General features: G+C 36.2%; 1 pseudogene; it reads right to left on the reverse strand.

Moving 5' to 3' along the window:
- Positions 1–871: 871 nt before the first annotated feature.
- Positions 872–27882, reverse strand: part of LOC149169921 (DNA topoisomerase 1 alpha-like) — a 166789-nt pseudogene continuing 139778 nt past the window's right edge.

The following is a 27882-nucleotide window of genomic DNA, read 5'->3' on the forward strand; positions in this document are numbered from 1 at the left end:
AGTTAGGGAAAAAATTGTGTATAACCCTCTCTTCCTTCCTTCCTCTCTTCCATTGTTTTTGTGGAATTTGGGCATGGCAAAACAATGTCACCTTTCATTTCAAACAATAGATAGTGGGATTCTCCATGAATTGAATATTTTTTTATTGTGTCTCACCCACATCCTCCTCATTAAATAGTTGGGAATCCATTTGGCACTCGAAACCATTCATACTTTTTTGTGTTTCATAATATTTGTATACCATTTTCATTTTTTTTTGGTTTTGGAATCCATTCTTTAATTGTATAGACCAAACGTTTCCTTTTAAGAAATAAAATCCCATGGAATTTGTGGAATGAATGAATTTTATGCATCGAATGGAAGATTTTCTGTACATACAGTGAAGCCTACCCAAAGAATCTGAGATTTGTATCCACTCCTTGGTGCTGAATTGGGTGGACGTTGTAGATGCAAAGCATCTTGAAATCACACCTCTCAAGGGTGACATGACAAAAAAGGTCTTCCACTATAATCTTAAGGAAAGGGAGGGGAAAAACATTAGGAAGGAAATGATTCGAATCTGTGGACATGATATGGATTTCTCGACAGGGAAGATTAGATATGGACATTCTAGTGCACATGTGTATAAAATTTGTTTTGTGAAGTGAACTGAGTTTATTTCATGTTATGTACATATCTATAGGAGATTTTTTCATCATCTCATAGAGCTAAATGCAAGGTACCATCTAAAGTGATATTATAGATCCATTTTTTCATTTACAAGCCCAATCCATAAATATGTAGCACACTGAGTATAATTCCATGTAAGGAAAAACAAAAGTCATGAATGTTTCAAGATATGTATTCTTGATCTAGATTCTTCTCCGAGGCTTCAAAATTTGTATTCTTGCTCTATATTCATTGCCCAAACCAATTTTTTCACAAGGGGATTATTAAATATATCCGAATTAGAACATCACAACACTTACACAAGGAAATTGAAATTATTGTGTCCAGGTAATTAATTTTCGATTTTCCTAATGCTGCAGTCTTCAAATCATCTCTTATTTTCATGTTTGCCTTCATTTTCTCGATATTCACCTTGGTATCTACAATATTTTCCTGCAATGTATATGGAAACTAGTTTCTCTTAGAAGGCTTCCCTTGTGGATAATTGGATCATGGTGGATTCCCTTTTCTAGCCCTATCAGGATTAATTTCCAGCTCCCTGAGCACACTCCCTAACTCTACAAATTTTCCTTTAAGTATTTCTATTTTGGTACCTTGTTTTTTGAAACAGATTGTTGATGGTTACACAAAATTGCAACATACATGTCTGCATGTTGATATTCAACAATATTCTCTAAACAACTTACACTAATTGTGTCCTAAATAATTCTATCCAATGTAATGGATGCATTATATGTTCTGAAGACTTTTGTTGTAAAGGCTAGCATAATTTCCTTGAGATGGGAATTCAACTTACTCTTGTCAAGATTATCAAACAAGTCACCCCCTTCGATATTTCTATTTTTGATGTCACTAATGAATATGAAGACTTGTTCATCTACCTCAACTATATTGAAGTAGCCGATGGAATCTTTACCTAGGAAAGAAAATTGTAGATACTTTGAAGGAATTAAAGTCACATTTTCAACTTTCAATGTGCAACAACCCACTGTATCAGCCTCATCATTATCCTTCTCATTGACAACCCTTATATCAAGCCTATCAATCAGATATGTTTCCACTACAATATTTCTATTGGTCTCAAACTCCCTGAGCATGCTCTCTAACTCTGCGATTTTTCCTAAAAGTATTTCCTTTTTGGTATGTGCCTTTCGTTGAGAATTCAATAAGGAAATGTATATGCTAATTCTGTTAACTTCATAAAATTTTGTTACCTTTTTACTTATTATCTTTGATATTTCTTATTCTAATGTTCAATACATCAAATAACTACCAAAACATTAAGAACAATGACATATTATATAGGCTACAACCCAAGGCTAAAATCCCTCCTCTTGAGGGGAAAACCCAAAAATTTCTTCGTATATTTCAGATCTCTCAATTGAAGAATAGCATGACATAGACTCAAACAAATATCCTCCAATATCAAGTCTTCCTCAGCCTCCTGCTGTAATAATTTCAACCTCTGAGTAGATTTGAAATTCTACTCCATAAAAACTGTTGCAACTGATGTTGATTCTCTAGGAGACTTCGATCTCCCTCTAACAACCTCCATCTCAAGTTTGCTTGCCTTTACTTGAGTCGTAGGGCTAGTAGGATTCCCTAAGAGACCTTTGCTTCCTTTCTCTTCTCTCTTGCCTTAAAAATCGAAATTCAGACTATCCGAGCATAGAAACCTTAACTTCACACTTCCAAAAGAATAGAGAGAGACCCAAACACTTCAACTTATTCATCCGTCTCTTCTTCACACTTCCTTCTTCAACTTTCTTCTTCTTCCTTCTTCGCATAAGAGATGAGTGGATGAATGGTCCAAGTGGATGACAAGTTCCTATTATATATAGGATTACTTAAGGGTGGATGTGGCTCTTCATGTAGGCTGACTTGATAGCTCATTAGGCTGACTTGATCTTGAAGATATTTTTACACCTTCAAGGCAAAATAATTTTTTTTTTATAATATGGAATTTGTCCATAGGGTGTTCCATATATGACAATGACTCTTATACCTATAATAAACCCTATAATAATGCAATGGGTTCTTGACCTATAATATAAAACAACTTGAGCATGAATCCCATGCTTCAATAATAATAATAATAATAATAATAATAATAATAATTTACCTTTTATTTTACATTTACAAGAATGCATTCATACTAATGAACAACGGATCTAGTTACACATTTTGTAACACTCCCTCTTAACTAGGTAGGTATTAATTAGAGGTACATGGCCATTCTAAATCTAAAGAGATCTCATAGGAAGATTCAGATTGGTAAACCATTTGTCTAGCATCATAATAATGAACATTATCACATGGAAAGGCCTTGACTAATAGCTCTATCTGTTCGGTCCCTATAATACTAGTGATTACCCCATTACTATTGTAGTTATACCCCTTATTTATATTGATGTACCCATGTAGTGCCCATATTGTTACTATTGTGCCACATAGAAGCCCACTATTGTTATTGTTGTGCCCTACAATATTATTGTTATGTAGGCTTTGATTGTATTGGGACCACTTAGACTCCTATATATAGAAAGGAGGTATTTTCATTTGTATCATCCAAGAATTGTTCATTTATGTAATGTAAAGGAGGTTGCCCCCTCGAAGAGGCTGAATTCTAAGGCGTGGATCTCTCTTTTCTATCTTTTTGTGAGCTGGTTTCATAACATTTGGTATCAAAGCTTTGGATTCTAGGGTTTCGCTGCTCCAAACAGGTCATCGTGGAATTTTCGATATAACTTTTTTTCTGTGACGTTTCAGAAGTCGTAAAAAAAACCCATTTGAGAAGAGGTGGCGCTGAACCTTGGGTCTGAATTTCAGAGCTTTTCGCACGATATTGTCGGAGATATGATCAGAGGAAGTTGGCCTTTTTGCAGACTCCTGAATTACATTCAAAACAGGTGACCTGGGGAAAATCGTCATAACTCTCTCTCTGAGGATCGGATTGAAATTTCGTAAAACGGTACAGAAAGAGGATGGACTGCAGTTTCTTTTGTGTGTGTTTCAGATTCAAAGGTTGAAACAGTGACTCGCGGCACGCCGTACAAGTTCGCTCTACTGAACCAGTCTAAAAGCAAGTCACTGTGGGAGATTTCACATAACGCTTCCTTGGAGAATCCAATTTGGCTCAGACTTGTGGCATTGGAAAGAGGACGCAGAAGGCTACTACAGGTTGCAATTTCAGAATACATCAGATTCAATATCAGGCTTCTATAAAGTGAAAAAAGGTGTGTAGTTTTTTTTTTAATTTTTGTGTAAGCTTGCTTTAACGGAATTCAAAGGGCATAGTAAAACTTTATTATCGGTAACTCATGCCCCGAGGAAAGAAAATGCAAACACCTAGTAAGGAACCTGAAAGCTCTAGCATGACTCATGAAGAAGAGGAAGAAATGCTACATGATATATCAAAATTACAAGAACAAGTGCAACAAATGTCACGCTCACAAAAGCTAACAGAAGCTAAGATAAGTGGCGTGGAATCTAAGGTAAATGGCGTGGAATCTAAGATAAAGGGAATGGAAGCTAAGATGGATGGCATGGAAGCTAAGATTGACGCTAAAATCGATGGCATGGACGCTAAAATTGATGGCATGGATGATAAGATGGATGAATTGAAGAAGTTGCTACAAGAAAGGGTCACTAATGGTGAAAATGTAGTAAAGGAAACTCATGATGAGAATAAAAGAAATGTTAATCATGATTCCATAGACTCTAATGTTGGATCGAAGACTCACCATGTTCCAAAAATCGATGTGAGGAAGTTTGATGGCAAGGATCCCGCCACATGGATATTACAGATGGAGCAATTCTTCGATCTCAATAATGTGCAAAACACACAAAAGGTACGTATGGCAACTTTATATTTGGAACCAAATCAGTTTGTATGGTATCAATGGCTTTGTTCTCGTAAACAATTTATCACTTGGGCAATTTTTACGGAAGAATTGATAGCACATTATGAGGATACAAAAAGCAACACTTTTTTTAGCCAATTGATAACTCTCAAACAAAAGGGTTCAATAATGGAGCACATTGAGGAGTTCCAAAAATTGAACATAAGGGTAAAAGATATTCCAGAGGAGCATAGGATTGATGTGTTCATAGGGTCTTTAAAGGATAATATCCAACATGATGTGCGCCTTTGGGAACCTGATTCATTAGAGAAGGCATTCAGGTTAGCAAGAAAAATGGAAAGCAAAATTATGGCAACTAGGAAGCATACCATTCACAACTATAAAGATGGAAGTGTTGTTGCCCATAGTCTTCCACAACCTACAAGGTTGACACCACAACAATTGGAAAAAAAAAGAGCAAAAGGGCTTTGTTACAATTGTGATAGCAAATACACAAAAGGTCATAAGTGTGCTGAGAAGAAATTATTCTACATAGATTGTGAAGAGGAAGAAGAAAAGGAGCAAGAAAGGTCAAAAGAAGAGGATATATTCCAGGAACAAAGCCTAGATGAAGAACAAATAAATCCGACCATATCTTGTAATGCATTGGCGGGAATTACCACTCCTCAAACCATCAAGATAGAAGGACAAATCAAGAAGAAAAAGGTAATAGTGTTGATTGATTCAGGAAGCACCCACAATTTTATTCATTGTAGGGTAGCAAAAGAATTGAATTGCTTCCTATATCCAGCACCAGAGTGTCAAGTGATGATTGCAAATGGAGGAACAATAAATTGCTCTGGAAAGTGCCATAATATCAAGCTATCCATGGGAGAATATGTATTGACTAGCCCAATGCTTTCCATTCCAATGGGAGGTGCTGATGTTGTACTAGGAGTCCAATGGCTACAATCCTTGGGTACAATAGCTTTTAATTTTCAAGAACTTTTCATGAAATTTTCTGTGGAAGGAAAGGAAGTTGAATTAAGGGGTATTGCAGGGAAACCAGGAAAGATAATCAGCTCTAATGGTATGACAAAGCTTCTAAAAAAGGAGCAAAGGGGTGTAATTGCACAATTATGTTCGCTAGATGTTTCCACATTAGAATCATCTATTTCTCCAGATCTCCAAAAAGTCCTGGACAATCATTCCAAGGTATTTGAGACTCCCAAAGGTCTCCCACCTATGCGTGATCATGATCATGCTATTCATCTGATTCCAGGAAGTGTTCCTCCAAACATCAGGCCGTACAGATATCCCTATGTCCAAAAAAGTGAAATTGAACGTATGGTTGCAGAAATGCTAGAGGCTGGTATAATTCAACCGAGTCAAAGTTCTTTCTCTGCTCCAGTAGTATTGGTGCACAAGAAGGATGGATCATGGCGCATGTGTCCGGATTATAGGGAGCTCAACAAGCTCACTATTAAAGATAAGTTCCCCATTCCTGTCATTGATGAATTACTGGATGAATTGCATGGATCAATTTACTTCACCAAGTTGGATCTTCGTTCAGGATATCATCAAATCAGAATGAAGATTGAAGACATTCCGAAAACGGCATTTAGAACTCATGAGGGTCATTATGAATTTTTGGTCATGCCTTTTGGCCTTACCAATGCACCTTCAACATTTCAAGGTTTGATGAATTCAATTTTCAAACCATTCCTTAGAAAATTTGTGTTAGTATTTTTTGATGATATACTAATCTACAACAAGTCTTGGAAGGATCATGTTGAACATGTTGACAGGGTGCTACAACTATTGGAGGAGAAACAATTATATGCAAAAGATCCAAATGTTTCTTTGGAGTCCAGGAGGTGGAATATTTGGGTCATATTGTATCTCATGAAGGAGTTAAGGTAGACCCTACCAAAATTAAAGCCATTAAGGAATGGAAAATCCCCACATCCATAAAGCATTTGCGAGGATTTCTTGGGTTGACAGGGTATTATCGCAAGTTTGTTAAGAATTATGGGAGAATAGCAGCACCTCTAACAACATTATTGAAGAAAGATGCATTTTCATGGACTCCGGAAGCAACAAAGGCCTTTGAACATCTTAAAGAGGCAATGTGCCAAGCACCGGTCTTAGCTACACCGGACTTCACAAAAACCTTTATTGTGGAATGTGATGCTTCAGGAAATGGAATTGGTGCTGTTCTAATGCAAGATGAAAGACCCATTGCTTTTGAAAGTCGTCCAATCAAGGGAAAGTTTTTAAGAAAAGCTATTTATGAGAAGGAAATGTTGGCAATACTCCATGCACTTAAGAAATGGCGACCCTACCTAATGGGAAGACACTTCAAGGTAAAAACAAATCATGATAGCCTTAAATACTTTTTAGAACAAAGATTATCCTCTGAAGAGCAACAAAAGTGGGTCACAAAGATGTTGGGTTATGACTTTGAAATCATCTACAAAAAGGGAAGCAAAATGTGGTGGCAGATGCACTCTCAAGGAAGGATGAGGATGTGGAAGCATTGTTGTGCGCTATTTCTATCATCCAACCAGATTGGATAAATGAAGCAAGGGAGGAATGGAAGAATGACGAAGAAGTGTGGGCACTTATTCGAAAGCTACAACAAGATTCCAGTACGTCTGATACATTTAGCTGGAAAAATGATTCGTTATGGTACAAAGATCGCTTATACCTCTGTAAGAATTCCCAGCTAAAACAAAAGATTCTTATGGAATTGCACACTTCTCCCTTAGGAGGGCACTCAGGATTTTTAAAAACTTACCACAGGGTGAAGAAGGAATTTTTTTGGGATGGCCTTAAATCAGATATTCAAAAGTTTGTGGCAGAATGTTTGGTTTGCCAGCAAAATAAAGTTGAAACAATTAAGACACCGGGTCTATTACAACCTTTATCCATTCCAAGCCAACGTTGGGAGGAGGTTCAATGGATTTTATCACAGGTTTACCCAAGTCTGAGGGAAAGAGTGTCATCATGGTGGTAGTTGACAGACTTACCAAGTATGCACACTTTTGTGCATTATCACATCCATTTAAAGCCAGTACAGTTTCTACTGCATTTATGGAAACAATTCAAAAGCTACATGGAAACCCAAAGATTATTGTAAGTGACAGAGATCCCATTTTCACTGGAAATTTTTGGACAGAATTATTTTCTTGTCTTGGTACTCAGTTAGCTCATAGCTCATCTTATCATCCTCAATCTGATGGGCAAACTGAGATAGTAAACAAATGTTTGGAAGGATATCTTCGTTGCTTTGTATCTGATAAACAGACACAATGGGTCAAATGGTTGCCTCTGGCTGAATGGTGGTATAACACTTCCTTTCATACAGCAACAAAAATGACCCCATTTATGGCACTTTATGGGTATCAACCACCATCCATCACATCATATTTAAGAGAAAATTCTAAGGTTCAGGCAGTGGAACATCACATCGAACATCAACAACAAGTCCTCCAACTCTTAAAGGATAACCTTGTGTTGGCACAGAATAGAATGAAACAACAGGCAGATCAGCATCGCAGTGAAAGAAGTTTTGATGTAGGTGATTGGGTATTCCTACGGCTACAACCATATAAGCAAATGTCCCTCAAGCAAGCTAAGAAGGATAATAAATTATCACCAAAGTATTATGGTCCGTACAAGGTGTTGCAAAAGATTGGTACTATGGCATACAAATTGGAGCTTCCTGCAGCTTCTCGATTGCACCCAGTTTTCCATGTTTCATGCTTAAAGAAGGTTATAGGCGACAAGCTCCCAGTTCAAACAATATTTCCAGAACTTGACGAAGAAGGAAAAATTATATTGGAACCGGAAGCAGTTATAGAAACAAGAACTCGACAGCTACGAAATCGATCAATTTCAGAGTACCTTATCAAGTGGAAGAACTTATCCGCTGAAGATTCCACATGGGAGGACGAGAATTTTATGCAGAAGTATCCTGAACTACTCAAGCGTTGAAGACAACACTTTTTTGGAGAGGGGCATGTTGGGTCCCTATAATACTAGTGATTACCCCATTACTATTGTAGTTATACCCCTTATTTATATTGATGTACCCATGTAGTGCCCATATTGTTACTATTGTGCCACATAGAAGCCCACTATTGTTATTGTTGTGCCCTACAATATTATTGTTATGTAGGCTTTGATTGTATTGGGACCACTTAGACTCCTATATATAGAAAGGAGGTATTTTCATTTGTATCATCCAAGAATTGTTCATTTATGTAATGTAAAGGAGGTTGCCCCCTCGAAGAGGCTGAATTCTAAGGCGTGGATCTCTCTTTTCTATCTTTTTGTGAGCTGGTTTCATAACACTATCTCTCCACAATATCATAGCACAATGCTGGCGAGACCAATGATGTATAGACACGATCGTCATTGTCTCTCCAAGATACATACCCCACCCAGGTGTTCACAAAATATGACATCCCATTGGAATATTCTTATCCTTGGTAGCTAATCATAAAAGAATATTGGTCCACGACTACTGCCCTACCACATTATCAAAGAGTATCGAATGCCACATGGTTACCCAATCCTCTATTCTTCCTTCCCAAGTGAGGAAAAGAATGTTGTGTCTATCTCTAATCTAAATTAGGGAAGACAGATCCACCAAAGCAAGCTTGTCACTTATGTATACAAGCTTCTTGTTTGGAAGTGATTTCATCAATATATCAGCTACCTCCTCATTAATGGAGATATATCGTAGTTGCACCACACCATTTTCTACTAGCTATTGTATATAGTGATACTTATTATTGATGTGCTTTGTCTTTCCATGAAATATTGCGTCCTCAAACAAACGAATACAGCAGGTGTTATCACAAAGTATCACTATAGGGCTCATCTGTCCTTGAAACAAGTCAAATTACAACTTCCTTAACCAAATTGCTTCTCTTCTAACTTTGCATGTTGCAACATCTTCAGCTTCAACACTACTTAAAGAAATGATGCCTTTCTTTATGCTTATCCATGAGACCATAGAGGATCCTAAACTAAGACCTCTTGCCTTAGTGCTTCTTCCACTAGAGACCAAAAAATTCAATAACATTCCTTCTATCATATTTCAAGTAGTAGTAGATGGCTCCTCATAGATATCTTGGAATATGTTTTGCTGCTATCCAATGATCATGTTTCAGCTCCACCTGGAATTGATAGAGTACATTTACTATGAAACATATGTTCGGTCGAGTATTCACAAAGTAAATCAATGAGACAATCGGTTGTCTATAACTAGAAGGATCCACAACGCTTGATTTAGAACTCCTTAGTCTTCTTAAGTTTGTGATCATCAGAGTGGTCATAGATTTGCATTCCATCATGTCGAACTTCTTCAATAGATTGATCAAATACTTTCCTTGACCTAAATAGACCTCATTAGGTTCTTCCTATACTTATAGTCCCAAATAGTAATGCATCAGGACAAGATCCTTCATGTGAAACTCTAGTGCCAATTGTTCCTTACATTCTTCAATTTGACCTTCTACACTTATCAAGAGAAGGTCATCTACATATAGAAGAATAATTGCAAGTTCATTGTTTACAACCTTAATATATAATTTTTAATCAATATAACTTTTTGTGAAGCCTAATCTTTGTAGGTATGCATCCATTCTAGAATACCATGCCCTTGGTGCTTGATTCAGGACATATAATTATTTCCTCAATCTGAAAACATATTCCTTCTTATATTTGATTTCAAATCCCAAGGGTTGTTCTATGTAGAATTCTTCATTTATAGTTCCATTCAAAAACGTAGTATTGACACCCATTTTATGGATGTTCCATCCCATCGATGCTTCCAAAGAGACAAAGGATTGAGTTGTTGTATATATTGTTGTTGGAGAAAATGTTTCTTCATATTTGATGCCTCCAAGTTGAGAGAACCCTCTAGCCACAGATCTTGTTTTATCCTTATCTATAGTTCCATTATCTCGATGATTGATCTTATAGATCCATTTGGAGGTAACCAAATATTTGTCTTCAGCCCTGGGTACGATCTCCTAGACTCAATTCTTTGTTCATGGTGTCCTTCAATTCTCGATGTTATACATCCTCTTCAAAGATGGATGGTAATGATTCTATTAATTTTTTCATGTACGCAACATACCCATAATATTTCTTAGGTATTTTACTTTCTCTAAATTATTCTTGAGTTTCGCCATGACCTTCTACATCAAGTAATGTAGAATACAACCAATTAGGTATTTTCCTTATTTCTTAAATGACCACGGGTTGAATAGGTTCACTAGGTGCTTCTTCCTTATGGTGATATCCTTCTCCTTTCTTGTCAACTTCTTCCTCAAATATGGGAATTTATTCGTCATCAAAACCTATAGAAAGTTATTTTGATTTCTTGAATGTTATTCTCTCATAAAATATGACATCATGACTAACTTAAATATCATGTACATCTTTCATAGAGATTCTATAGGGTTTCGATGATTTACTATACCCAAAAAATATGCCCATCACACTGGAAGCATACAACTTCTTTCTTTTGTCCTTTCATATATGAATATACATAGGACATCGTAATATTCAGAGAGGATCTAGAAATGTATTCTTTCCAGTGAACACTTCTTCTAGAGTCTTATTGTCTAGAGATCTGTGAGGACATCAATTTTATATGTAGATTGTTGTCTTTATTTCCTCACCCTACAAAAACTTACATAGATCTTGATCATGTAACATATCTTTTACACTTTATTCAATGGATCTGTTCTTTCTTTTTGCAGCTCCATTTTGTTCGGGAATGTATGGTAGTATAAACTCCCTATTAATCCCAGATTCCTTACAAAATTCTCTAATCTCTTTCGATTTATATTCTCCTCCATTATTAGATCTTAGTCTCTTGATTCTTCTTTCTGTAAGGTTCTCCACTTTAGCTTTGAATTCATGAAATTTGGTAAATATTCCATCCTTGGTTTTCATTAAGTAAACCCAGGTCTTTCTTGAGTGATCATCTATGAATATGACATAATAAAGTTGTCCTCCAAGTGATTTTGGATCCATAGGGACACACATCAAAGTGAATGAGGTCAAAGATTTCTTTCGACTGTGAAGCACTGCTTCTAAATGGTGTCTTGGTATTCTTGCCCAATGCACTTCCTTTCTAGACACCTTCATGATCTTTGTTCAGATTTGGAATTTCATCTACTCTAGACATTCAAGTTGGAAGTATTTTGAGATTTACATGACCAAACCTTTAATGCCAAAGTTAATATGGACAAACCTTAGTGTGAACTAGGGCATGGTTTACCAGAGATATTAATTTGTATAGCCTTCCTTCTTGGATACTAATCAATTTTTCTTGTTCTATGGTTGAGATGTTTTCCCATACAACTACTTTACCATCAATGAATTCTACTATATCTAGTTTATCTTCTAATATTCAAATAGAAAGTAGATTTTTGTGCAAACCTGGAACAAATAGAGTGTTGTTGATGTGAATGTTTCTTCCATGTTTGAGCTTTATCGATGGCAATCCAATGCCTTTCATTTGATAGCTTTTTTTGTCTCCATGTTCCACAAATTATGCATATTTTCCTATTGCCAAGGTCTTCAATTGGTGGGAGTGATCAGTAATGTTCCTTGATCCACCACTATCAATCACCCAGATGTCTTCATATTGGAATGTCCCAGAGAGAGTCGAGAAGTGTCCCTCATCCATTTCTCTGAGTGATAACTTCTTTGAAGAGAATACGAGAATCCATCCTTCTTTGATACCTTTCTTGAGATGGATTGAAATCTTCTTTAATACTTTCTTCATTCTAGAGGAGATATTCATGATGCCTTTAGAGAACATAATCTCTGATACCATTTTGAGAATTCAATAGGAAAATCTATATGTTAATTATCATAATTGATAATTGATTGTATTACCTTTTTACTTATTCTCTTTGGTCTTCCTGATTCCAATGTCCAATACATAAAACAACTACCAAAACATTAAGAACAATGACACAATATATAGGCTAAAAGCCAGGGCAAAAACTCCTCCTCTTGAGGGGAAATCTCAAAAATCTCTTCTTATCTTTCATATCTTTCAATTGACAAATACCATGACCTAGACTCAGATGAATAACCTCCAATATCAAGTCTTTCTTGACCTCCTGCTATAATATTTTCGACCTCCCAGTAGATCCAAAATTCATCTCCCCAACAACTGTTACAACTAATGCTTCTTCTCTATGGGACTTCTATCTCCATGTAACAACAATCCTCTTCACTTAACTTGCCTTCACTTGAGCCCTAGGGCTAATAGGATTCCCTAAGAGACCTTTCCATGCATTCCCTTCTCTCTTGCATTCAAAATCAAACATTAGACCATCCTAGTGCACAAATTCTAACTTTTCACTTGTAGAAGAATAGAGAGAGACCCAAACACTTCAACTTATTCATCCTTCTCTTCTTCACACTTCCTTCTTTGACTTTCTTCTTCTACCTTCTTCAAATAAGAGATGAGTGAATGAATGATCCAAGTGGAGGACGAGTTCCTCTTATATATAGGCTTCCTTAAGGGTGGATGTTAATCTTCATCTAGGCCAACTTGGCAGATCATTAGGTTGACCTGATCTTGAAGTTATTTTGACACTTTCATGACAGCATAATTTTTCTTTAAAATATACAATGTGCCCATAGCGTCTTCCATATATGATAACGATTCATATACCTAGAACAAACCCTAGAAGCTCTCAATGGGTGTTTCACCTATAAAATAAAAGAACTTGAGCTTGACACCTATGCTTCAATAATAATAATAATTTATTTTTCATTTCACATTTAGAAGAATACATTATATACTAACGAAGACTGAACATAGCTACACATTTTTCAACACCTTTGAAACATATCATTGATGAATACACAAAATTGCAACCTCCTTGTTTTCACGTTCATATTCAGCAATTTTCTTTGAACAAATGATGCCATTCTTGTCCTGAAGAAGTTTTTCCAACGTAATGGATGCATTTTAAGTTCTCAAGAATGTTTTTGTAAGGCCTGTAATAATTTATTTGAGATAGGAATTCAACTTGCTGGTGTCAATCTTAACAAACAAGTCATCCCCTTCCCTTTTTCCCTTTTTGAAGTCACTAATGGTTGTGAAGACTTGTTCATATACCCCAACTATGTTGAAGTAGCAAATGGAATCCTTACCTAGTAAATCAAATTGTAGAGACTTTAGAGGAATTAATGTCATGTTGGATTGAGGGGGTCTAGACCTAGCTTCAGAGTTAGCTGCGCCAACCAACAAAACCCTTCACTTCTAGACCTTTCAGAAATAACATGCGTAGTGCATGCTATAGCCTCACCCAAAGCAGAATTGGGGGATGACAGAATAAGTTTTTGCATCCAGAGGTCTATGTGATGGGATTGTGTTACTTCTAAGCCTTTATTCTGACCTTCGCAAACCTTAACCCTTATAATGTGTAAATCAAGTTAAGCTACATAGAACAAATTCTAACCCTACACTGATTGCGTTAAACATTCATATCATTAAGAAAAATAGTAGATTTATTACTTTCGTGCACCAATTAAGCATTTCTTCAGATAATTACATAAAATAGAGAGAATACACAGAAAATGCATAAGTGAACATAAAGTCACAGATGCACAAAATTTATTACAAAATTGACCCCAGGGAACAGTGTCCCAACATCCCCCCAACAAAACGTCGTGACTTGTCCTCAAGTCACTCAATTGGTGGCACCTCGATCTTCGCCTGCAACTCACTTAATTTAATCTTCAAAACTTGAAGATTTGTTGTCCCTTGCGCAACAGTTTGATGCACCTCCTTAACTAGTTTTTCAGCGGTTCAGCCTTCAACTAGAAGGTCTGTGGTCCTTTGTGTCAGATGCAACCCCTTCTATTTTCTCTGCACTGATAGGGTCAACTGCCTAGCCTCTTCCACCCAAGGTTGCGTCCTTGAAGATATGATCGCTTCCTTGTGATGTAACTCATCAATTTCACTCTAGATGAGCTTGGCTTCCTCTAATCTAGTAGACCTTTGTGCTATTGCAAAGGTTCATGTTGTCGACCTGATTTCATCCAACTATCTATGCCTCTCTTAAGTATCCACTTCGATATTCTACAGAGTCGGATCCTCCTGTTGCAGGGTCCATAATTCCATGACCTATTCAAAAAACTAAGTGCAGCCCTTGACTCCAACTTCCAAGGTGGCCATTTATTCTTTAATAATAGATTCGCACTACTCTTTGACTTCTAGACGAGTAGTGGACTACAAATTTTATTAGCACTTTGAGATTTGCAGTTGCAACTCAAACCTTACTTTGCTGATTTCTTCCTTAGACTTTGTTAGGTTCCTATACCAATAGGAATCATAATTTTCAATGGCTAAGGTGAAGCCATGTAATAGGCACATACCTTTTCTTTCCGCAAATGTTTTCCATATTGAAAATTCAAAAAATGAAAAGAGGTTATGTCCTAAAAGAAAAATAAAACGACAAAAAAGAATAAGAAAAGGTCCAAAAAAGTGAAAAATATGAACCCCAAAACCAAAAAGACAATGAAATTATGCAAGTCCAAATGCCACTACTATTTACTTTTATGCATAATAATGATTGTGAGCAACTTGTTATTAATATCACAATCCATGGTTATCAAATAAGTTGAATCTTGGTTATTCCATGATTTGAATTTCATGTTTCTAGATTAGAGAACAAAATCTGACCAAATAGTTTAATCTTGGAAGACCATAGTTAGGTAGAGTGAATAAAAGGAGCTCATCAGTTTAATATGAGCCCTTGGATGATATAAGGTTAGAATTAGATAGTTTACTTTGTAAAGAAAATAAAATATTGATAAGGGTTTGCTAGCCTAAATTCACCCAAATAAAATGAAGAAAAAAAATGGAAGGATGAGTAGATGGGTAAGTAGAAGAAAGGTTGCAGAAGTATGTTGATTGATTAGACAAAAGCACATTTATCATCTTTCAACATATATTTCAAATGTGAATGGGCAATTAAGCATGCATAAGGTTTACAAAGTCAATTAATTAACTTCCCCCATTCATTTCACCGCTTTACTTTACTAATTTCGCATAAATAAATTCAAAGTGCTAAAAAAACCTTTAAGTCAAATAGTCTCAGAGTATTTCTCTAACTTTTGGAGGGACTGAACCCTTGGCTTAATGACTTAAGGACAACAAGTACTAGATTTCCCCTCATCAAAAAATTCATCTCCCTTCATTCCCCCTCATTTCCCTAATAAAAACCCTTTTCCTAAGGTAAAAACACTATTTTTCTAGGGAAAGTAATCAACCCCATGTAAAACCCCTTTTTCCCAAAAACCCACAAAAAAACTTTAGCCTAAGTTATAATGCATATATGCAAAAGCAAACAAATCACAGAAAATACATTATGCTTAGCGCAATTCATTTCCGTCGTTTTCATATTAACTTCTAACTTTTATATATTAATTCCCATTAATACCCTTTCCTATATGTATATATTAAATCCCTTACATTAATATCCCTAGACCTAGTTTTAACTATAAAACTATGAATTTCACCCAAACCCTAACAAAGCGCCATTTAAACCCTCTGTTAATCTCCCTGATGGCCTAATCCATCCTTAATCTGTCATTAACCCCAATACGGCCACACTTCAGCGCCTGTTGGGTCCCCCACTAGCCTCCGTTTAGCTTCCCCACCCGATCACCATGTGATCGATCCCCTCCACATCTGACGACCCTTATCCATATCGGGCCAATCCATCTGCCAAATGATACCCGCCCCATAAAGTGGTTTGTCCATGCCCACAAAATCGGTGCAAAATAAACCACTTACCACCATCTCCCTAAATGACAAAACCATCTACTGTTCACTTTGCGCCAAAATTCAAAAGAATCAAACCTTTACCCGTTTAAACACAAAAACACCAATTTTGCTCGTTTTCAGCTATTTGTGCAGTAAAACCTTGTGTAACCCTTCTGCGGCACTTGAAGCCTCTGCTAACCAATTCAAGCATGGTTTACCTCTCGGAAGCTCTTTCGACTCACTCCATAGACCTATAAAGCTTGATAAAGCCATTAATAACCCTCCCTGTCGACCCAACGTCTTCGTAATAGTTTGTTTTATTTTACAGGCGATTAAAAGGCAGCAGCCTTGGATAAACAGTCTTAATACTAGTCATAAGACCTGTTTACTCTGAGATTGTTATCAAAACTATTTAAACAGAGATGGAAAATAAAACATACAGTTAAAAGACAAGCAGAGGAAACATGGAATTAAATGATTTACTGTTCAAATAAGATAGTAAAAACCTAAAGTATACAGTGAAGGTAAAAGGACACAGTAAATAATAGTCAAAGTGTATCAGGGTTAAAGAGTATCGGATTGAATACCAAGTCAAGAAAAGTACCTATCATGAAGACAAAGAATAGGGAAGATAGTTACAAAGCATACATATTCATGACAAAGTGAAGATGGATGAAAAAACAGAGCAGTAAAAATAAACATGGAGGCAATAAGGGTTAAACAGAGATGAAAACACTTTCACCAGCAACAATGAAGTGTATCCAAAGTAAAAGTGAAAAACACTTTAAAGAAATTTAAGGTTAAACGATGAATCAGAGCAGAAATGGTACATTCTTTAGAAATTTCCTGTTTAAGCCATAATATTTTAGAAATTAGTTCAGCCAACCCAAGAAGAATTTTGTGAAACTGGAGTAGGTTTGTGTTCCTAATAGGCCAATATAAAAAAACCTATCTCACGTTTTACATGGGTATTACCAAAAGTGAGAGAAGTACATGTCTTCACAACATATTTTTCGAACTGTGCAAAGTCCCGTTTTTGACATCTTTGTACAGAGAATATTGTGAACAACTGGAGCTAAATTTTGGAAAAATGAGAGAGTTTTATCTCCAAAACATATTTCTCTACAATAAACTCTTTGACTTTTTACATATCCATCTTGGATTGATATATACAAAGGTATCATTTGACCCTAATTTTGCAGAATTGCTTGGAAAGAATGCATAAAGAAAGGATGCAGTTAGTGACTTGGATGCCTCATCATCAATTAAGAGTTGCTATTAAATTCGACTTTCTCTTCTTTGTCACCCTCAATCCATAAGTATAGTTCCAAATAGATTCATTATTTTTTAGTGTCCTTTATTTAAGTTCTATTAATGTAAAACAATTTGAGATATTTGTAAAACCAATCTTGATATTTTTTTAAGATATTTCAGTTTATAATTTGTATAAATACTTCTTCATTTGCAGTATTTTTGGCGGATTCCAAGACATTTCTACATAATTTTTCTCTAAAATCAAAGTTCTATTATATCAATGACTAGATTGGCTTGCTGGATCAAGGAATAAAGATCAGATATTTTACAGGATTCTTGTGTAAAACAAAATACAAATAAGTATCCTCTCATGTTCAATGTTGTCTTTCCTTATGTTTTTTCCATAATCTTATTTTTGTCTCTAAAATCTAAATGTATAGCATGGAATGATATTTCAGAAATTGCTTAAATGCACTCTGCCTTGACTATTTTACATTCTGAATGTTTTCTCCTAAAATATCTTAGCTAGGGAATTCTTAACTACTCCTTAGCTTCCATAGTTTCTCCTCCATTCTATAGCAAAGGATTCTTAATTTCCCTTTACTCATGATGGTCCTTTGTTCTTCATTCTGATCCTAGTCCAAGGATTCTTAAGTGCCCTTTCACCCTAGTTAGAGTCACTTCACCCATTAGGCCTAAAATTTTGCATTTTTCTTTGCTAGCCTACCCTGTGAACATTCCCTTTAATGATTTAGTCCAATTATGGTATCTGTTTGTTGACTACATAGCCCAATGGCTGGAAGACCAACCTCTACCCATTTGCTTGAAGAATTCCACCACCCAATCTTCAACACAAATCAAAACCCTCGTGAACTTTCATAACTAGCATAATATCCCATCAAACAAAGCTAAATCTTATAGAGAGAGCCCTCTCTGGACTTAGGTTGGTTAGAGCCTAAGCCTAAAAGTTGGTTTGTGGTTACCCCAATCATCTCTTTCCTTAACCTTAGGAAATTACTGGGTGATAACATAGTGGCAACCATACTGGGGAGAATTGACATTTTCTTCAGAATTGTTTTATAGATTTAGATCTGATCTATGATGGTGGACAGTGATCATACACACAAAGGTTAAAACCATCCACCTGGAGACTCCAAATCAATTCCACAATCAAGACTCCACTGGAGGAATGAACCTGAAAGAACTGTATGAAAAGATCAGGCTTTTAACTTGGATTGTTATCCAAGGCATTATGTTCTTTCTCATCAATAAATTTTATCAATTTATATTGTATTTTAGAGAAGATTTTAGATTTATTTTTTATTTTTTCCCTTTGAAAATTGTAGATATAAAGTCTCCTTACACATTTGAGTAGCATTTTTCTAACTCTTATGAAGATAATTTTCCAATTGAGGAGCATCAAACAATCAAGACTAATCATAGAATCCCTATACATATTCCTATACCTTATAAAGTTCCTGATAGATATAGGCCGTTGATCTTACCTCCTACACTCCATGCTTTCCCTAACAATTATTACAAGAATCTCCCTAGGTTTGATGGAGAGAATGGTATCAGTGCTCAAAAACATATTCAAGGTTTTGAGAATTATCTAGAATTGTTTGGAATTGATGAAGATGATGTTATTATCAGGCTTTTTGCTCTTTCTTTCCAAAGTAGAGTAAAGATTTGGTTCAAGAATTTACCTATTGCAATCATCTCAAAGTTCCAATAGTTTGTCAAAATTTTCCTTGATAGATGGATAATCAAAGTCAATCTTCTTGTGATCATAGAAGAATATGATTATTTAAAAAGACAACTAAATGAAACAATACAACAATTTTCAGACAGATTTAATCAAGCCTATTATTCAATGCATTCAAATATAAGACCTCCCCCTAATTCAGCTCTTTTCCATTACCCAAGAGCATTTGACCCAGAGATAGAATCTTAGAAAAGAGAAAGAAACCCCTCAACACTGGAATAGATACAGAACATTGTAGTAGATGTAGAAGTTAATCTACAAATTACAAGAGAAAAGTTGAAAGCATAAAAAGAGGAAAAACTCGACATTTTGATGAAGAAAACAAATGAAATGATGCAAAAGATCACCACGAAAGATGAATTTTTTGCTCAAAATCACCATGACACATTTATTTCACAAAAGGAAAAGGTCGATATTCATGAACAAATTCCTACCAACCCCAACTACCATAGATCAGAAGATAGATTCATAGAGCAATATGTGGAGGAGCAATCTCCTGATCTAATGTGTATGTTTGATGAAATTACTTCTTTTGATGATTCTCCCAAAGATGATCAGTATGATGATAATTATGTTCTTCAAATCCAAACTAATTTTACAAAGAAATCAGAAGCTATTTTGGGGAATAAGGAAATTCAGTTTTAGCAGCTTGAAAATAGTCATCATTTTATCCATATTATCTATCAAAGTGAAGAAGAAAATGCAGAAAAATTGGAAAGAAGTGAAGCTTCTTTGCCTCTTTGTTTTGAATCATTTCAATTTTTAAAGGAAATATGGCATAAAATTTCTAAAGAAAAGGAGGAGCGGCTTGTAGAAACCTATGAAGTTCCATTCAAACCTATATGCAATAAGTTGCAACATTCCTTCCAAGTTCTTTATGATCCAATAGCTGATAGGTTGGATGATAAATGCAATCAAAATTTTTCTTCATTAACTAAAAATTAGTTTCAGGATCAAGATGATAAAGGTTTCCTTAGTCAAACATTTCAATGAGAAGAAATATCATCACAAAGCTTGTTTGAAAATATGCAGGGTGACAAAGGTAAAAGTGATATTTCAATTTCATGGCCTGGAGGCCATCTAGAGCAGATGTACAATTGTTTAAATCAATTCAAAAATAGTGTGTATATTTTGGAAGATCCTTTTGTACAATTTCTAAAGTCAACAAAGGAAATCAAGTATTTCCTTATCTTCTCATTTGTTGACAAGGTTATAATTGGCTTTAGAATCTTGGTTTTAATAAAAAACAAGCACAAGCTGCAAAATTCACCAATGTATATCATGCTTGAATGGTTGCATTGGCTATTTCATTTTACCTAACCAGCAGTCAGAAAGCTGATTAGAGTAAGTAGGCAAGATTTCAGTTTGAATAAATTTAGTTTTCAGAAGCAAGTTTATGTTAGATCAAATTTCAGTTTGGAGAAAAGGGTGTATTTTCAGTTCAAAAGTTTTAGTCACAAATATTATACAACAGAGCATATACATGCGTGGGATTGGCCCAATGGATCAGGCTACTATTTGATGGTGTTCTTGACATTTCACAAGGAAATTCCATCCCCAAGTGGAGCCACTGTTAGGTTCCTATACCAATAGGAGTCACAATTTTGAATGGCTAAGGTTAGGCCTTGTAATATGTACATACTTTTTCTTTCTGCAAATATTTTCCATATTGAGAAATAAAAAAATGAAAAGAGGGTATGTCCTAAAAGAAAAATCAAATGACAATAAAGAGTAAGAAAAGGTCCAAAAAAGTGAAAAATATGAACGCCAAAAACAAAAAGACCATGGAAGTGTGCAAGTCCAAATGCCACTACTATTTACTTTTTTGCATAATAATGATTGTGTGCAACTTGTTATTCATGCCACAATCCATGGTAATCAAATAAGTTTAATCTTGGTTATTCCATGATTTGAATTTCATGTTTCTAGATTAGAGAACAAAATCTGACCAAACAGTTTAATCTTGGTGGATCATAGTTAGGTAGAGTGAATAAAACGAGCTCATCAGTTTAATCTGAGCCCTTGGATGATATAAGGCTAGAATGAGATAGTTTACTTTGTAAAGAAAAGAAAATATTGATAAGGGTTTTCTAGCCTAAATGCACCCAAATAAAATGAAGAAAAAATGGTGGGATGAGTAGATGGGTAAGTAGAAGAAAGGTTGCAAAAGTATGTTGATTGATTAGACAAAAGCACATTTATCATCTTTCAACATATATTTCAAATGTGAATGGGCAATTAAGCATGCATAAGGTTTACAAAGTCAATTAATTAACTTCCCCCATTCGTTTCACCACTTTACTTTACTAATTTCCCATAAATAAATTCAAAGTGCTCAAAAACCTTTAAGTCAAAGAGGCTCAGAGCATTTCTCTGACTTTTGGAGGGACAGGACCCTCAGCTTAATGACTTAAGGACAACAAGTACTAGATTCCCCCGCATCAAAAAATTCATCTCCCTTCATCCCCCCTTATTTCCTTAATAAAACCCCTTTTCCTAAGGTTAAAACACTATTTGCCTAGGGAAAGTAATCACCCCCATGTAAAACCCCTTTTTCCAAAACACCCACAAAAAAAGCTTTAGCCTAAGTTATAATGCATATATGCGAAAAGCAAAAAAATCATAGAAAATACATTATCCTTAGCGCAATTCATTTCCGTCATCTTCATATTAACTTCTAAATTTTATATATTAATTTCCATTAATACCCTTTCCCGTATGTATATATTAAATCCCTTACATTACTATCCCTAGACCTAGTTTTAACTATAAAACTATGAATCTCACCCAAACCCTGACAAAGCGTCATTTAAACCCTCTGTTAATATCCTCGATGGCCCAATCCTGCCTTCATCCATCACTAACCCCGATATCTCTGCACGTAAGCGCCTGTTGGGCCCCCCACTAGACTCCATGCAGTTTCCCCACCGATCACTGTGCGATCGCTCCCCTTCACATCTGACGGCCCTTATCCATATTGGGCCAACCCATCTACCGAACGATGCCCACCTAATAAAGTGGTTTGTCCATGCCCATAAAAGCGGAGTGAAATAAAACACTTACCACCCTAAATGATAAAACCGTCTACTGTTTACTTTGTGCAAAAATTAAATAGAATCAAACCTTTACCCGTTTAAACATGAAAACCCCAATTTTGCGCGTTTTTGCCTGTTTGTGCAGTAAATCCCTGTGTAACCCTTTTGCACCACCTGAAGCCTCTGCTAACCAATTCAAGCATGGATTACCTCCCGAAAGCACTTTGGACTCACTCCATAGAACTATAAAGCTCGATAAAGCCATTAATAACCCTCCCTGTCAACCCAATATTTTCCTAACAGTTTGATTTATTTTACAGGCAATTAAAAGACCGCGGCCTTGGATAAATAGTCTTAATAATAGTCATAATACATGTTTACTCCAATATTGTAATCAAAACTACTCAAACAGAGATGGAAAATAAAACATACAGTTAAAAGACAAGCAGAGGAAACATGGAATTAAATGATTTACTGTTGAAATAAGATAATATAAACTTAAAATACACAGTAAAGGTTAAAGGACATAGTAAAGAATAGTCAAAGTGTATCAGGGTTAAAGAGTATCAGATTGAAGACCAAGTCAAGTAAAGCAGCTAGCATGAAGACAAACAATAAGGAAGACAGTTACAAAGCATATAGATTCATGACAAAGTGAAGATAGATAAAAAAAACATAGCAGTAAAACTAAACAGTAAAAGTAAACATGGAGGCAGTCACGGTTAAACAGAGATGAAAACACTTTCACCAACAAAAATTAAGTTTATCCAAAGTAAAAGTGAAAAACAAATAAAAATAAATTTAAGGTTAAAAGATGAAATCAAAGCAGAAATGGTACATTCTTCACAAATTTCCTCTTTAAGTCATAGTTTTCATAAATTATTTCGGCCAATCCAAGATGCATTTTGAGGAACTGGAGGAGGTTTGTGTTCCTAAAAGTCTAGTATACAAAAACCGTTCTCACATTTTACACAGGTATTACCAAAAGTGAGATAAGTGCATGTCTTCACAACATATTTTTCGGACTGTGCAAAGTCATGTTTTTGACATCTTTGTACAAAGAATATTTTGAATAGCTGGAGCTGAAGTTTGGGAAACTAGGAGAGGTTTATCTCAAAAACATAATTATCTACAATAACCTCTTTCAGTTTTTACATATCTATCTCAGATTGAGATATAAAAAGGTACCAATGGACCCTAAGTTTGCAGAATTGTTGGGGTAGAATGCACAACGAAAGGATGTAGTTAGTGACTTGGATGCCTCATCATCAAGTAAGAGTTACTACTAAATTCAACTTTCTCTTCTTTGTCACCTTCAATCCATAAATATAGTTCCAAATAGATTCATTAGTTTTGAGTGTCCTTTATTTAAGTTCTATTAATGTAAAACAGTTTGAGATATTTCTAAAACCAATCTTGATATTTTTTCAAGATATTTCAGTTTAGAATTTTTATAGATACTTCTTCCTTTAAAGTATTTTGGGTGGATTCCAAGACATTTCTATATAATTTTTCTCTAAAATCAGAGTTCTATTGTATCAATGACTGGATTGGCTTGCCGGATCAAGGAATAAAGATTAGATATTTTACAGGATTCTTCTGTAAAGTGAAATACAAATAAGTATCCTCTCATGTTCAATGTTGTATTTCCTTATGTTTTTTCCATAATCCTATTTGTGTCTCTAAAATCTAGATGTATAGCATGGAATGATATTTCAGAAATTGCCTAAATGCACTCTGCCTTGACTGTTTTACATTCTAAATGTTTTCTCCTAAACTATCTTAGCTAGGGAATTCTTAACTTCTTCTTAGCTTCAGTAGTTTCTCCTCTGGTCTATAGCAACGGATTCTTAATTGCCCTTTGCTCATGATCATCCTCTGTTCTTCATTTTGATCCTGGTCCAAGGATTCTCAAGTGCCCTTTCACCCTGGTTAGAATCACTTCACCCATTAGGCCTAAAAATTTGCATTTTTCTTTGCTAGCCTACGCTATGGACATTCCCTTTAATGATCTGGTCCATTTATGCAATCCATTTGTTGACTCCATCACCCAATGGATTAAAGACCTAGCTCTACCCATCTGCTCGAAGAATTCCACCACCTAATCTTCAACACAAATCAAAACCCCCCCCTTAACTTTCATAACTAGCCTAATATCCCATCAAAAAAACCTAAATCATATAGAGAGAGCCCTCTCTAGACTTAGGTTGGCTAGAGCCTAAGCCTAAAAGTTGGTTTGTGGTAACCCCGGTGATCTCTTTCCTTAACATTGGGAAAATACTAGGTGATAACAGACTTTTTGACTGTGGTGGACCGCTTTTTTATTTTCTCTGTAGAGGCCACTTCAACCAAAATCTGAAGCTATGGAAGCTCACTGTAAGCCTATGTAATAGCTAGTTCTAGATGTTGGCTTCATGTTGTTACCCCCTCCTTTTCCTTGAGGGCATGTTCCTTCTCCTCAAAGATCTATGGATTATTGGTTTTTAGTTCATTGATGACTAGCAGCATGCATTTCTCCTGAATCCTAAGTTTGTCTAACACCCCTCAGTGCAACTTGTGTAAAGCCTAAATTGGATGTGTGGCAAGATTCAGACTAAAATTCTTCATATGTAGTAGGTGTGCCCTCTCTTTTTCTTAACTGGCGCATAAGGCCCCCTCTAGAAGCTGCACTGTACAAAGATCCAATGTGAGTTCTACTTCTAGGGCTAACCTTCTCACTTGTTTCATGCTCACTTGATTCACGATCACCTATCCCACGCTCGCTTGAATAAGACCTATTTGGACCAGCAAATCTCGCAGGCCTTGTTGTACCATACCAAGTTTTTATTAGTACTTCTCTTCAAAGTGGCCCCAAATATCCATTGTTCCATTGCATATCACATCCCCAATTTTAGCGAGGTCCCCATCTGAGAGGAACAAACGAATCAGGATGGCTGGTTTATCATATTTTTTCTTCTTATACGGCCCTGTTGATCTCTTTTTTGCCCTCTTCTTAATGACAAAGGGGGAGCCCAATACTACGCCCCCTTCCTCTTCTCCCTTTAGCTCTTCCTCCACATCTGTGCACTCAGTTTCTGTGTCGCCAAGGTCAAAGGTGCATTGTGACATAGTATTTTCTGTTGCTGCTTCTTTTTCCTTTGTAGTAGCCACTTCTTTCTTCCTTACAACAATTTCTTTCAGTTGCACTGCCTTTTCTCTTACTGCAACCTTTTCTTTAGAGGAAGCATTGTGTGCTTCATTCTTCTTTTTTGTTGATTTCGTTGTTGTTGTCTACACTACTCCACCTTCAATAACCTTACTCGTACCTACGCTAACATCGGAGTGAGCTAGCCTGTCACTTGGCCATTTGCTGACAACCACTATAATATCTTCTTTGGCGAATAAATATGGAAAATTTTACAATACTCACTGAGCATCCCTCTTCATGTGAATGTGTAGATTATGGAAATCTACCTTGAAGTCTGCGACATTGGCATACTTCTTGTGCAAACTTGGTGATAACCTTAGCCACTAGTTAATTACCATCATAAGCTCTGACTCAAACAGGACCCCAAAGATCTTCATCTCCATTACTCATTCAATATTTTTGGTAGCCCAAAGTGAAACGAACTTCGTGGCCTCAGGTAGGTTTGATTCTTGTTTAGGGAATTGGTTTTCTTCAGGTGTTCTCCAGGCCACCAACCTAATCAACAATAATAGGCATGCATAGTGGAATTACTTGCCATCATCTTGGACCTCTCTGCATTGCTCCAGAAATTCAAGACATAAATAGTGAGCGTAGTTATACCGGAACCCTTTGGCGCACTACAGAGCCAAAGAAACAATTGGTTCTAGCACATCATCAGTGCGACACTTTCTCATGATCTTACTGCAAAGATCTGTGCAGAAAACTTCACCGCGCCATTTGATATGGACTGAACAAAATATTGCATGACTTCTTAACTAGACAAAACTCACTCTTCATTTGGTCGCCAACTTCTTTTCCCATGACATTCATACGAAAGCCTCCATAGGGTCCACTCCTTAGGATGGAAAAAACAATATGCACTGGATTAACGTGTCATTGATTGGGATGTGCCCTACCAATTAGAGGCACCCATTGTGCACGAGTGTCAACAATTGGCACACACAAATTGTATTAATAGTGGTGTGACTGAAGTGTGGTACCCACAAAATATTTAGGAGCCTCACGTCCCCAACACTAGCCACCCAGTTCATCGGTTCAAGTCGTGTGACGTCCGACTCTTCATAGTAGATCTTCTTGAGATACTTACTGTGTGCCAACTGTGAAAACCTCTCGTGGTCCCCTAGGTCCTAATCTTCCATTTTTAAGTTTGGTAAACAAGTGAGCAACAAGCCCTCAAACATCACATTCTCCAACAGCAAAGTTTTGGAGACCATAAACTTCATGGAACCCAGATCTTTGGGGACTTTCACTGTGCATTTTCTAGGTGGTATATATAGAAGAAACTAAGTTATTGGCTCAGACCCCTCTATGTAAATCACCTCTATTCCTCTGCATAGTGCTTCCTCATCTAGGTCCAAGGGCTCTTTCGACTGTTTGGACTTATCCTTATTTAATTTCTGGTAGATTTCAGTCGGGTTTTTTTATGGTGATTGTTGCATAGGTGCTTGTTGGGACTTCTTCTACTTCTTATCTCAAATCACGGAAGCAGATGCTTAGCCCTTGGTGACCTAGGTGCTGTAGTAGGAAACCCTGCAAGTACAGGTGTGAATGCCTTTGTCTTAGGTGGTGTTGCAGTCATTCTCTTGAGGATTATCTTGCGGTGCAAATGAGGTAAGTTGGCGAATGCTGGGTGTGAAATAATTCCATATCACTCGTTATTAGACACACAATACTTTTCTAGAGACAATTGAAAGTGCAACAGCTTAAGGCAATTTCATAGGGAGAAAAGTGTTCAAATGGGAACGGGATGCCATATTTATAACTCAATTTGAATTCAAATTTGTTCATTCCCTCCGATTCTCTGTCATTAATGCATTCATGGCAGCATATTTCCAAAGATATGCATCTTAAATTCCCCCTCCCCCCACACTACACTCCTTTTAACAGAAAAATTGTCGTCCAATCAACTACAGTGCTTCCAACTGTTACGTTTTGGCCTATCTGTGCAAGACACACCTTCTTAGCATAGCTCCTTCATCATAGATTTCCTCTCTTCCTTGCCTTGATTCATCGTGCAACCCCATCAATTTGACCAACCTTACTTTTGGCAATGTATTTTAAATTCCCGCGTTCCCTTACAACTTCCAGGAACACTAAGACTAACCTGCCTCCATATAGTAATTGCGCATGGGTGGGATCACCCATGTACAACTTTAATCGACTTGCATGGAATTTTCATAGAAATAACTCCCCATTCGGCTTCATGAACTTAACTGCGCCTCAGTCCCAGTAGTACTAAATTTTCATTCTTAAAGGTGCACTTCTTGATGTGGCAATTGTGCCATGGATTTTCGCGATCCTCCTAT

Source organism: Pinus tabuliformis, chromosome 4_2, assembly GCF_031772625.1.
Source record: "Pinus tabuliformis cultivar Carrire ecotype Pingquan chromosome 4_2, CPIR1, whole genome shotgun sequence".
NCBI classification, from domain to species: domain Eukaryota; kingdom Viridiplantae; phylum Streptophyta; class Pinopsida; order Pinales; family Pinaceae; genus Pinus; species Pinus tabuliformis.